The 14,935-nt window shown below is 33.2% G+C and overlaps 1 protein-coding gene and 1 long non-coding RNA gene across 9 annotated transcripts in view; one reads left to right on the top strand and one right to left on the bottom strand.

Moving 5' to 3' along the window:
- The window catches only part of LOC127732399 (transient receptor potential cation channel subfamily M member 3-like), a 208,273-nt gene that overhangs the window by 169,380 nt on the left and 23,958 nt on the right, over positions 1-14,935 (bottom strand). The gene's annotated exons all lie outside the window — the stretch shown is intronic.
- On the top strand, positions 2,213-3,984 carry LOC127732414 (uncharacterized). Its single transcript, XR_007996242.1, has 2 exons — positions 2,213-2,334; positions 3,835-3,984. It is a non-coding gene; the product is annotated as an uncharacterized LOC127732414 (long non-coding RNA).

Below are 14,935 nucleotides of genomic sequence, written 5' to 3'. Positions count from 1 at the left end.
CCATGGTAACAGAAACCATTTTCAAAATTTTAATGACAGATGCCACATTGATACATTGGGGTGTACATACCGTCGAAGTTTCAATGGATTTGACCTACCATTTTCAATGGAAATTCTTCTTTAAGGTTTTTGGAGAATTTTGACCTTTTTTTTGCATTGTTTCCATGGTAAAGGGTTTTGGAAATTCCGAAGCCAAATGTCACATTTTAAAATGCCAGTCAACATTACTGTGACGTTTCATCAAGTTTGGATCCCAATTATTGTCACATTAAACTTTGATGTCCGTTTGTGTTGCTTATCCAATTGTGTCATTATAACGGAACTATAAACAACTGTCATACGACAGGGAGGTTAAGCTAGCTATACACCAGGTCTAACCCATCATTTTTGTCGGAAAATGCCTGTATCAAGTCAGGAATATAATAGTTGTTTTCCATTTGATCCATCCGTTGGTTGAGAGAGTCTAGCATTTGATTTTATCAGTTTTTATGGGTTTTCCTTTTTGAATTCACCTTGGAGTTCGATATTTGTATTATACTTTTTTTTCAAATATATTTTATTGTGTTTAAGATTTTTGTTTCATTGTCTTGTTCTGCAGACGTAAGAAGATAACCACAAAAATCAGAATTTTAAAAACATATTATATATAATAAGTCTGATTGAGAAAAATAGAAACGACAAATTCAAATGTTATAGGCATGTGGGAAAATAGGAAAAGTTGAGAAAATAGACAGCGATGGTGATGTTGTTCTACAGTTTGGACAGCAAGTCTGGGTCTATAGTCCTACTTGCCTTATTCCTGCACCAGGTCAGAAGGTCCATAATCTGGAAGTGGTACAGACCGAAATGAAACCAAAAGCAAGAGAAGGTTATTATTAAAACATAAATAAAGCAATAGCAGTCTACCGATTTTCAAATCTCAAGAAGTAAATCAAAGTTACAAACACAAAAACTGAGGGAATCGTATTAACTCACAAAGGAACTGCGTAAGCGTCTCTTGCTGAGCATGCATCCCCGCCAATCCACACTGAGCCAAGAATTCTCAATCAGAAATAGGACAAAATCGAAATATAATAGATTATAGGACTTCTCTTATATTAAGATTTAAGGTGGCTGGGGCGTCTTAATTAAAATTGATAGAATTTTTTGATAATTTGTCAAAATGAAGTATTTATCATGCTTTTTTCAAAAATATAATAAAAAGTATGGGTTTTTGCTTAATTAGAGTTTGTGCAAAATTGTCAGATTTTGTATAGATTATGCATGGAAAATCAAATTTTGTGTGATAAAAAGAAAACTACTTGATAGAACTTTAAGATAAAATGTGAGAAGATAGCTCTTATAAGAAGCTTTTAGATCAGAAAAAGAAAATCACCGAACTTGTTTTCTTGCTACATATCAAAATAGGTAAATTCACAACACTTTCTATTATAAAAATTACTTTATCTGAGTTATCTCCCCTTATTTGGCAAAGTTGAAAAAAATCTAATCAAACACAAATAAGGTGTTTTTGAGAAATTACAGCCGTAATTATAAACACAGTTTTCCATATTTACATCAAAAGTCTTTTACATAAATTACATACTACTCTCAAAGTTTGCACATTTCATGAAATATCTAGACCAACGTTATCTGCTACTCCGAAATCCAAGATGGAGGAAGACACCCGAGCCACCTTAAGACTGCTGGTGTGTTTAGACACAGATGGTTCAGTTGCCTTATTCGTTATCATGACCGTAAATCATGTGTCGATTTTGTCGTTCTTTCTCATAACTCTTTTTGAACGGTTTTTGTGTTAAGAACACATCTTTGCTAATGAACTTTGTATGAAGTAAACATGCATCAGATTAACGTATCAAATGATACATTATTCGATAGAGGGTATGTAACTGCTTTGAAATGCTTTGAAACGGGACCTGTAGATTGTGAAGTTGAAATCATCAAGTGCGACATAAAATTTAGTTTGAAGTAGTTGATCTGTGGAATGAGGTGGTTGACTTAACAATTTACAGGCAATTACATTTATTTCTAACAGTTTGATAATGTAAGAATATATATGTGGTTGGCTCTAAACAAGTATGGTTTGTTCGTCTTATTAGGAAATGAGGTGTGTAGCTGTAACTTTCTTTTTATTTTAGAAGTATTATTTCTATGGTTTTAATAACTGACTAAACCTTTGCTTATATCAGAAAGTACAAGAAATGACTTGCACACATGGTAATCCTGGGTCATCAACAAAGGATGCAAACTATTGGACCAGAGCAGATGGTGCAAGCTGTAGTAAAAGGCGATATAGCTTCTGTTCAGCAATATATCAAACTGAAGAAAGATTTGGTAATAGTTCCATTCGATAAACCTAAACAAATAGACAGACAACACCATGACGACAAAATAAAATAAGAACAAAAACATAGGACGTAATAAAGTCCATGAAACACCAAATAATAAACGAAAGGTGGTGCATATTAAATTCAACTTAATATTTTTTCAATACGATTAATGCTTACCTCCCCCGTAGTGACACTCATTGTGAGTTTATACAAAACAACTCTTATAATTTACAAAATAAAGCAAAACATGTCTAGCATAACATTAGATTCAATAAAACAAGAAATGACTGATTTGCGAATAAATATGAATTTGACTTTCTTATTTAGAAACAATTAATTAAAGTTGAGAATGGAAATGCGGAATGTGTCAAAGAGACAACAATCCGACCAAAGGTTAGAAAACAGCCCAAGGCCACCAATGGGTCTTCAATACAGAGAAAAAATCCCGCACCCAGAGGCGGGCTTCAGCTGGCTCATAAAATGAACTAAAATAAAAAAAAAAAAACAAGACTAACAAAGGCCTGAGGCTCCAGACTTGGGACAGGCGCAAAATGCGGCGGGGTTAAACATGTTTTGTGGGATCTCAACCCTCACCCTATACCTCAAGCCAATGTAGAATAAACAAACACACAGAAATACACAGAGTTAAACTCAGTTTAAAAGAAGTCCGAGTCCGATGTCAAAATAGGTAATAGAAGAAACTAAGCAAAATGACAATGATACATAAATTAACAAAGGACGACTAGCAGTTACTGATATACCAGCTCCAGACCTCAATTTAACTGATTAAAAGATCATACCACCATAAAATATATGGGAAGAACATAACCCGTATCATGCTGGTTTTAGAATACATGTGTTTATTTCCGATGCAAAGACCCTAAGAGTGAATTAATATTAATTCCAAAATATGCCATCTTTAATGTCCTGACAACAGTCCTTCTGAATAAGTCTGTTTGAAGGTTTGGTTAGCTTTTGAGGTGAGTGACGACATTTTTGTGCTTTGCATAGAACTGTATTACATCGACATATCCGTGAAAATTTACCGTCCAGCCCCCCAAAAAAACCTGCTCTATATTGTCTTTAGAAAATATTCCATTTGATTACAGAGTAATGTGAATTTAATTTGTCGGATTCACAAGAAAAATGATAAGACGTAAATTCCTGTCGGTCTTTTTTAAAATTGAGGAAAAGATATGTTTGTCTATTCTTTATTGAGACATCTCAACGCCACACAAAAAAAAGCTATTTTCGCAATATGCTTAACTAAGGGCTGTTTTCTGTTTTACGCCCACCGAAATTATATTTGTATTCTTTTTTAACACATTTACACTTTTCCTTGGCACAATGCATAATGATAAACAGGTTATGGATATTTATACTCTAATCACAGAAACTATAAACAGTTATAGCCTAGTCGACAGCAGATTTACTACAAATAAAAAAATACAGCATAATAATTGAATTAAAATTAGATCATTTGAATACGTTTAAACATTTAAAGGTTAACTGCAAGTTCAAAGAACTGACACCTTTGATGTTTGCAAGTCATGGAGGACACTTGTCTATAGTTAAGCTATTATTAGACAACGGAGCAAACTTGGAAACTCTTTCTGAGGACAGTAATACAGCGCTCCTCATAGCTGCAGCCGGGTATGTATAATTGCTTATACGACGATCATCATAGCTGCAGCAGGGTATGCATTAATACTGATAAACAATTATCAGATGCCAATTTACCCACAATTTGAATTCTCACACTAATCCATGCATCAGTGTGCTATACTTTACCAGGAGAAAGGGGACTACAATTGTGCTAACAAATATGAAAACGTGATATATTAATGAGGTATCTTGGCAGAGAATAGCATACAGTTAATCTAATGATAAAATTTACAAAGAAAATTCTTCTTAAACTCCGACAACAAAGACATTTACTTCATCTCATCTAATATATTTGTAAGGAGTAAGTTTTAGGATCCAACAGCAAAAACAATCAACCTTTTCCATATATAATTAAGCGTATATATTAGTTTTATATATTCAAATATAAGTGGGATCAGTTCACTTCAATTAAACATTTAAAAGCAACAGCCAATTCAAGCAATTTTCAAACCAAATCTACATATACTGAACAGAACTGTCATGATTTTGATAAAGCTTACAATAATCATTTCAGGAAAAAAGAAGCAATTGCGTTATATTTACTGCAGAGAGGAGCATCTGTCAAAGTAATAGGGAGACATAAGCGCACTGTCGCTCACCATGCAAGTTACTTTGGAATGAACGAGCTTCTAAGAGCTACCTTACAAAAGGATATTAACCCTAATCTGCAGGTTAGTCTACACTTTCATTGGTTTGTATTGGATACTCTATTTTTTCAAATCAAAAACCTAGTTATAACTCACCCGAAATATGTTGATTTATGGGCATACAATGCCATAACGAGTTAATTGGTGTACCAGTAGCTTAATTTATGCGGTATTGATTATTTATCGTTTGGTTTAGCAGAGGTGTGTTTATTTTCTTTACCAATTAGGATTATGTTTGCCACTCTGGTATTTTCGTAAAAAGAGGTATTGCATCATTTCGTATTTCTTTCTGTTTTGCGGGAAAACGTTTCGACACTGAGGATATCATCAGCTCAGTAGTCAATAGATTTTTTTTCACTTAAAATATAATGGATAAATTTATTGTCGTTAAGTTACTTAGATTTCTAACCCAGTCATAGATTGTCTTACTCGTATTTGGCGCTATGTCGATTTTTTGGGTTTTGTATGCTCTTCGTATTTAGTTTGGCCTTTCAACTATTTTGCTTTAAAGGTCACGGGTGCCACATATTGGAGCAGGATCTGCTTAACCTTTCGGAGCACCTGAAATCACCCCCAGTTTTAGTGGGGATCGTGTTGCTCAGTCTTATTTTTTCTATGTTGTGTTCTTCCATTTATTTGTATTGTAGTCCTGTCATGTAATGTTATCATTTTAGTGTTATATTCAACATTGCAATTAAAGCGGGAGGTTTGGCTAGCCACAAAACCAGGTTCAACCCACCATTTTTTCTTAAAATGTCCTGTACCAAGTCAGGAAAATGGCTATTGGTATCTTATAGTTCGTTTATGTGTGTGTTGCATTTTAGTGTTTCTGTTGTGTCTTTGTTCTCTTATATTTGATGTGTTTCCCTCAGTTTTAGTTTGTAACCCGGATTTGTTTTTTCTCAATCGATTTATGAATTTCGAACAGCGGTATACTACTGTTGCCTTTATTTGTGTACTATTGTTTGTCTGTTTGTCTTTTTTTTCAGCTTGTCGTTGTCAGTTTATTTTCGTCTTATGAGTTTGAATGTCCCTTTGGTATCTTTCGTCCCTCCTTTTCTGCCACTGATGAGTCGTGTGTAGACGAAACGCGTGTCTTGCATATCAAATTATAAAGCTGTCTTCTTTAATTAGGTTTGTGTTTTAACGGTTATTTAATTCTTAAATGGATATCAGTATATAAAACTTATTTAGAAGTTGTAATGTACTTGTAAGTTGTTGTATGAGAAACGGGTTTACGCGACCTAAATTTTATAGCAAATTAAAAAAATCCTTGTAAACTCTTTACTTCTCTAAGGTACGAAGCTGAAGAGCATTGTGGACCTACAATTTCTACAAAATAAACATCAAACAGTCCTAAACACTAGTAAAACTTCAATTTTGCCATTTCTACAGTAAAAATGATAAATTAACAATACATTAAATGAGAAATTTATCCGCATAAATATAGTAATTACATGTATTTTTTTAAGTGAAGACGTTCCATAATATTGTTATTCAAGCTGTTTGACATTTAGCTATATAGGATGTCGAAGGTGACACACCAATGCATGATGCAATTGCAGCAGGAAACGACAAAGCAGTAGAATTATTACTTGCTATTCCATCAATCAATTTAACACTTCGTAACAACAAAGATTTTAATCTACTAATTTTTGCTGCATTCAAGGGAAATGATAAGTATGTACTAAAATGTTAAGTTTAATCTTTTATTGGTAATATGGTGTTTAAAAATACTCTAAATCAAGATTAGGAAACTGAAACTAATCGCTTGGTTTAATTGAATTTGAGTTGGAATCTCAATAACGTATTTATCCATACACAAATGTTCGTCTTAATAATCCCACACTTATGACAACAGAGGGTTTAAGTCGTAAAAAAGATTCTCAAATACATACGCCCTGAAAAATCACGGTGCCGCTGCTGGTTGACTACCAGACCAATGGAATCTAATGATCACAGGACACAGTCCTTCAGTACTGGAATTTTAAATGTAATAAATATTGTTTGCAAATGTCAAGTTTCATAAAATAGTGTATATGTGCTATAAACTTAGATTGCAAATCCCCCACACAGAGTAAAGATAGACGAACTTAGCTATTCTACAAATATTTATGATTGTGTCAATCAAACTTGTGTAATGGTGATTTCAGTTTGAATTCCTCCTGATTGAACAGTTTTGCTTTTTTAAATTTGGTAATCAATTAAGTATGTGTAAAGTGTACTTAAATGTAAACGTATCAGCTGTCAATCTCTCTGTTAAGGAAGTAGGGCTTATTTACCCTTATTTACTAAAAAAGTAACTGCAATTAGGAAATAATTAAATTACCTTTTATGCAAAATTTTATCTTGAAGTGCGACAGAAAAACTGTTAGAAAAATCCCCAGAGCTCTCTAAAACTACGAAAAAGATGGATTTTCGGCCCTGCATGTTGCTGCTATCAATGATCACCAAGATGTCGCAGAAACTCTTTTAACAAAGGTAAAGTTATGTTTTTCAAAAAAGCTCGTACTAAAGGTCAACCAAGGAGATTAACATGTACTAGATGTGTCTGTTGTAGTTACTGTCATTATTGTTTCTGAAGTAAAAATGTATCATTTGAATCAAGCATTTTTAAAATTTTTCAAGTTGTTATTTTCTTGTTAAACACCAGAAACTATCCATAAAGAAAAATGATATACATATATATCTAAAACTAGTACGACTAATTAAAATATAGGAAATGAAGATATTGTTTTTTTTTGTTTCTATTTAAGTAGTTCTTTTTTGAAATACTTTAGGCTGACACGGACATAAATCTTAAGAATGAAGGAGGGTTAACTCCTCTTCACGTTGCATGTCATGAAGCATATTTTGAAATGGTTGAGCTGCTAATTGAAAACGGTAAGTGCGCATTTTCCTTTCAGCACCAATCATTTAAATGAATAATATATCCTTAAAGTCTGCATTGACAAATAAATTATCAAATATACCTTAAAAGGACTTTTATAGTTGACATCTTTACTCTATTCCTTAACTGACACGTGTCTTAAGGCTCTTTCTCTGCTGATGTTGATGTGAATTTTTTATTCGGTACTTAAATGTTTTATTATGGAAATCATTTTTCCCACGAGTCTTTTATGTTAGAAATGGGTATTCTCCTGTTGAAAGCTGTTTTAATGTCTTGTTTCGCTTTATAGTATAACACGAATTATATAATTCTTAACTCTTGTAGAAGATTCAAAAATTGAAAAGAAAATGATCTTTTTAGATACCTGTATAGTCGTATGATCTGTAATTCAGCCTATTGTGTCATACTGCCGATTTTAAAATGTTGATTATGTATTAATTTGCGTGGCGTGTGATGAATCCAAGGAGGGAGACGCTACCCATGATGATGTATCCGGTCTCGCTCTTTTTAGAGATTTATGTGATTCCTTCAATTTTTGTGCAACATTGATTTGTCTCTTCTGAATCGATTAACGAGATTTTAACATCGCCGAACCTCTGTCAACTTAATTCTATCCTTGATTTTTTTTATTGATATGCAATTGTAAATGATTTGATGCAAAGCATTTTCGGATAGCATAATTTCATCCCCGGATTTCGATTGTGTTCGTGTGGTTGGTTTTTATATTATTTGTTCATTTGTCGTTTTTATTTTTGCTGTGAGTTACTATTGGATAGGTGTTATGCTTTATTGTCCCTTCATATCCTCTCATTATCTCTCTGGCTAAACGGTGCTTACAATATGAAAATTTGATAAGAAATGAAAGATATGGTATGAATGCGTTGCCTGATTGCTTGTTTGATTAACTCCAGTACCAAATATTGCATGCATGTTCAGGACACGATAAAATTAAAAATCAATACTATCAAGGAATGTTCTGTAAACGAGAGTCGACCGGGATGAAGGACTGGAAATTTGGAATGTCACTAGAAAATGAGTTTATACTGGATAGGGACATACATTCAGCCTCCCAAAAGGTCATTCATGGAACCCTCAAAGAGTGGTTGAAAGGTTCTTAAAGTACAAGGAACATTACACTCTCTATACGAAGAATCGGATTTAATGTCCCCATTCTGATTAGGCATGGCTGTGAATTTACACATCGCGCATAGCCAAACGGACACACCACCTTAAAATCGTGTTACTCCCGATCGAAAAAGGATGACCATACATATATACCCACGTCAACCCTTGGGTTTAATAGTATCAGTGCAATTATGACAACTTTCCATCAAAACATATTTAAAGAAAAAAAAAAATAAATGCATACAATTTCTATTAAATTATTATTATTATTATTATTATTATTATTATTATTCAATAAAATATTGCACCAGTAGTAGATACAGAGCTTCAAGTGGGTAAGTTGTTTGTGAATTCAGGGAAATTTATTTGAATATATCGGTTATGGTCTCATTGACATTTACAACATCTTAATTCCATTTCAGCTTCAGATAAAAAAAAATCTCCTGGAAGATCATGTTGAAACTTAGGATTTGGGATATTAAGAAATGTGCCGAGCGGAGCGATGCCAAAAAAAAAATCATTCCTTTCGTGCCAAAATATTACATTTGTGTTATTGTAGGGGGAATCGTAGGGTGTAGGTTCCTGATTACGCATCTCCAGGTCATTAAGGACAATTACTCATGTAAAGACATGTTGAAAATGCCACGAATGACTCCCAAATATTATCTTATACCATTGATAAAATTATATATTTGCTCAATCATGAATTTTACAATTAATCATATAAGAAACAGCTATCAATATTAAAAGTGTTTTTACCATATGAAAAGAATATAGTTAGAAAAGCTTCCAGGAAACCTGCAAAAACTAAAACAGCACACCATCAATCCCTAATATTTTCGTTCTTCATGTTTAAAAAACAAACAGAAGAAGGTATTGACTTATATTAAACAAATATTGAAATGAAGTTTGAAGCCAGAAATGATGACACAACATAGATAAAAATGACATCTGAATCAAGTGTTAGACACCACTGCTGACTAAAGAGTCAATTAGATACTGATTTAATGTATTCATCAAATTTGCTATAATTTGTGCACGTTTGAAATACAGAATTGCTCAAATCTTGTGAACAAATTTCGATCCCCCGTTTGAAGTATTAAAAAACTGGAACCCCCCCTCGTTTTACCATTTTTAAAATTTTTCAAGGCCCCTTTATTTCCTCCTCTCCTTCCAGGTCACAAATGAACAATCCCTCAGATCGGTACGAAGCATACAAACACAATTATCTCAGACTTTATTTGGAAGTTTCTCCATCGATACTGTAGTAAATAAAAAACGCTCACAACGCGATATCAGATTAGACTAACTTCTTACAATATACCGCCTCTCATACATGTTATAGTCTTTTGAACCTGTTTTCGTATAAACTTATCAGACTTTTTGTTTTCAGACGCCGATGTCAATACACAGAGTAATACTGGGCATACACTTTTACATGTCACGCTTGGTGTTGAGCAACGGAAACTCCCAGGTGTAAGATATTGCTTTTTTTTGTGTTAATTTTATTTGAAAGCAAATGTTTTAAAGATATTGTTGATGATGATTAGTTGATAAAGTGTAACATTTGTTTTTGTTAGTTTTAATGGACTTTTCCTGATTGAATTTACCTGGGAGTTTTGTATTTCTGTTATTTTGTTTTCTTTGACGCTTAGTACATTATATCAATGTATTACTTTTTCTTTATTAAACTTCAAGTACTAGTATTGAAAACCAAGAGTTCCCAGTATGGGAGAGGTCATATATGCCAAAAGTTTGAATAATTTAACATTCTATATACAGTACAGATAGAGATAATGATGGTATCGGTGATGTTATATGTCAACACACAAGCACCAACAACTGTTATTCCACCAGTACTGGAATCAGCCCCGTGGTGTACAAAATCACAAAGATACCAAGACTGAAATTTGATAGGAGAAACGTGCAGTTCGTCTTCATCAGACTCAACAGTTACGATCGAATCAAAATATTTGAATGGCCAAAAGTACGGAGCTCATGAGCACTGGAAACTGTATTGCTGATCATCTGAATCATTTGCATAGATTACGCCTAAAAATTCCTTTGGCCCAAAAAAAAATAACGCTGTCATTTGACAACTTATCCAAAAAAAAATGACTGAGGGGAATACTGCTTTCTTATGTGCTACAGGACATATTTTATCTTTACTTTTTCAACGCCAAACGTACCATTCTACCAACATACAGCTGTTAGCATTAAATATCACAATTTGTAGAAGTCAAGAGAGAAGATAAAACCACATTCGCAAAAATGTTATCTGTTTATTTAGAGGTTAAAAAAGAGCGGACATTCTTTTTCATACTTGAACATTATCAATTCATTCATAATTGGCATAAAGGTATAATTATTATTTGATCGTAAGTGTTAATATACTTATATAACATTTTTGTTGTGAAGCTGTTAGGATTAATGTTGAGTCGACCAAATGACGAGAGCGAACGACTGAAAATCGCCTGTTTGTTAATTGACAACGATGCAGACACTACAATCAAAGATAATACAGGGAAAACCCCCCTTCAAATATGCAAAAGTCCGAGAGTACGGGACGGAGTTCTTAACTTCATAAAGCGAATGTAAGTGCATTATTATATAATAGGCGATCATATACACATAAATGTTCTTCAGTTGCTAGATAAATACCAGTTACACATATAAAATTTAAAAAAAGCATAATAATTAAATGTTGTCACTTGAAAAGAGAAAATTATTAATGTAATCAGCCATTTCAATCTGATTTTAACAGTTCGTTAATACGTTGAGCTGTTTCCCCACTGTCCCTTGTTCGGGGAAGGTTTAACACCCAATACTATGTTTAACCCCTTATTCTATATAAGTCAAGAGCATGTAATTCAGTTGTTGATGTTCGTTGCTGTCTGTCATATTAATTTTCGTGTATTGTTTTGTCATAAATCAGGCCGTTGGTTTTTGTTTATGTTGTTTTACATTTTTGTTATATCATGGTCTCTTATATGTGACTGCAGGTTTAATTTTGTGCATTGTTGAAGGCCGTATATTGCTTAAGCTTTGCTTAAATCTACGTTATTTGGACTGTGATGGGTCGTTTCGCATTGATAATCATATTTAATTTATTTAGAGTTACTACATCGTGTTACCTCCGCCATGACAAAAACAAAAACAACAATCTACAAAACACAACAACGAAAACTAAATACTGAGCAAAACGAACTACACCAACAACCGGGACTGATCTTGGAGCTCCAAAAGGGTAAGGAGATTCAGCTCCAAAAAATGAAAACAACTCTTTATAAGCATCCGAAGCGCTTTTCTGGATTATCCTCCATCAGGAACAATCAAAGTCGAATATTTGAAAGCCAATGATGTATAAGAAACGAAACAGTGGAAGGGCTGTATGACCAAATTAACAAAACTAGAAACAATGAATCAGATGTGAATATTTGAAACGCCAAACGATATAGTTTAAAACTGAGAATGGAAATAGGGAATGTGTCAAAGAGACAACAACCCGACCATAGAGCAGAAAACAGCCGAAGGCCACCAATGGGTCTTCTATGCAGCGAGAAACTCCCGCACTCGGAGGCGTCCTTCAGCTGGCCCCATACAAATATGTATACTAGTTCAGTGATAATGGACGTCATACTAAACTCCAAAGTATACACAAGAAACTAAAATTAAAAATGATACAAGACTAACAAAGGCCAGAGGCTCCTGACTTGGGACAGGCGCAAAAATGCGGCGGGGTTAAACATGTTTTTTGAGATCTCAACCCTCCCCCTATACCTCTAGCCAATGTAGAAAAAACAAACGTACAACAGTACGCACAGTAAAACTTAGTTTAAGAGAAGTCCGAGTCTGATGTCAGAATAGGAAACAAAAGAAAATAAACAAAATGACAATAATACATAAATAACAACAGACTACTAGCAGTTACTGACATGCCAGCTTCAAACCTCAATTAAACTGAATGAAAGATTATGTCTTCATCATATGAATACCAGGCACAATCCCTCCTGTTAGGGGTTTAGTATTTTACCATCATAAAATATATGAGAAGAACATAATCCGTGTCATGCCAACAACTGGTTTTAGAATAAATATGTTTAATTCCGATGGAAAGACCCTATAAGTGAATCAATATTAAAGCCAAAATATTCAATCTTTAATGACCTGACAACAGTATCGTAACTATATCCCTTCTTAATAAGTCTGTTTACAGGTTTTGTTAGCTTTTGAGGTGAATACTGACATTTTTGTGCTTTGTAAAGAATATTACCATAAAAGATTGTGTGTGAAATACATGAACGTATAAGATGTCTGCATGTTGAGTTATATTTACGAATGATGTCCTTATACCGATGATAAAATTAAGTAAATGTTTTGACTAGTTAATGATATCGAAAACCCTGGTGTAATAATTTTTCAGTAATACAAAAATTTCTCTCGCTAAAATCTAATACGTAGTTACATACACGAGCGAATCGTACAAGTTGAGATCTATAAACACCATAAGATGGCGACAAGGGAACGTCACCATCTAAAAATGGATAATTAACGATAGGAAATGAAAAATCATCTCTTTTATCATAAATGTTTGTATTAAACTTTGTTTATGTGTGCATGAGTATAAAAAACACATTCTATTCTCGATCCTAAATTTAATGACAGATTAAAGATTAAAATCCAACTTTGTTTCATTGAATATAAGCAAACGTAGACTTACATAACTTGTTAGAGGAAAATAAAACTTTGCATGGAAATTCTCTGATTTAAACAAATATTTCTCTGAATCTGACAATATCACCATCTTAGGACGTATTTTTTTTTAACAAAAAACGGGGTCTTTTATAGCCTATCAACGGTGTGAGTTTTTCTCATTGTTTAAGGCCATATGATTGCCTATAATTGCTTACATCCACTTCATTTGAACTTTGGTGGATATTTGTCTTATTGGCAATCATACCACATCTCCTTTATTTTTATATTTATAACAATTTGCTCCTCTATTTATTGTTTCAGGCAACAAAAGAAAAGTCAGAGTGGAGCAACAGCCGCAGGTGATCCATTTTTGGCCCTTTTGTCTGCCTTGCTAGTTTTGCCCTGCATTTCATGTAACGAGAATGTTGCCAACGCAACTTTCCGTCCATGCGGTCATAAAATTGTGTGTGCTGAATGTAGCGTTCGTTTTGACGAATGTCCAAAATGTAGAACTGATGTTGAAGCACGAATTGATGACGGTAAGAATTACACATTGTGTTCAATCATCACTATTAAACTTTATACCTGAATTCGATTAGAATGAAGTTAATTTTGATAATGTTCTGGCAAATCATAAACACAACAGGTATTAAAATATACGGACATTTACTATCAATAGACCGTAGATAGGATACCTGCTATGTCGGGAGAATAATCGATATTTCACAATCATAATTAACATTTTAAAACCATAGAAGCAGTGATTTGTTCGCCTACTAAAAATAATTTTGGTCATGTTGGACTGTTATATTCGATAATGAACATTTGAATATCAAAGAAAAGTTTTATTTTTTTATAACATTGTAAACCAAGGTATGTCTAATTTCAAACTGAAAACCGTTCAAAGAGCATCCTTTTTCCGAGTAGTCCTTATACACTTACGTCTGTTTGTAAAACACCAAAACGTATAATTAAATAAATCTTCTTTTTATGTATTTAAAGGTAACCCTCCGGTTTGTATAATTATTAAAGTAATTATTGAAATTGAATCAAACTTTTTTGATTTTTTTTTATGTTCTGTTGTTCTTTTCATATTTCCAGAGGGAAGACGCATCGTATTAGAAAATCCCTGTCATTTGCAGTAAAAACAATGGAGGATAGAATTTACCCGTCAAGACATGAAGTGAACAATGTTGTTAACCTATATGTAGTTTTAATGAGACTGTATTTTATATAAGTTGTCTCCCATGCATGTTATGTTTATTCTTAAATCATCTTTGAATGCTTCTTAGTAAATAATATTGTTCTTAACAAGGAGTAGTAGATAGCAAATTAAAACAATTGTCTAATGCGCTAGATTACTATCCCACACTGTCATGTACTTAGTAGTCTATGTCGTAAGATCTTTTGAAAAAAATATGATTGATGGCGGTTATAAGTCATCATAATAAAGATATAGACGTTTGCTTCTAGGAATATTTAAACGCTCATGTTAATAATCCCTTATAATAAAATGTATTGAAACGTAAGAATTACTCATCCCAATTCATATGTAATGTTTATATATCAAAAACATGTATCTT

The sequence above is a fragment of the Mytilus californianus genome, unplaced genomic scaffold (genome assembly GCF_021869535.1).
Source record: "Mytilus californianus isolate M0D057914Y unplaced genomic scaffold, xbMytCali1.0.p SCAF_24, whole genome shotgun sequence".
In the NCBI taxonomy this organism is placed as follows: Eukaryota; Metazoa; Mollusca; class Bivalvia; order Mytilida; family Mytilidae; genus Mytilus; species Mytilus californianus.
The sequence above is the reverse complement of the archived record's forward strand: the minus strand, read 5'-3'. Positions and strand labels throughout refer to the sequence as shown.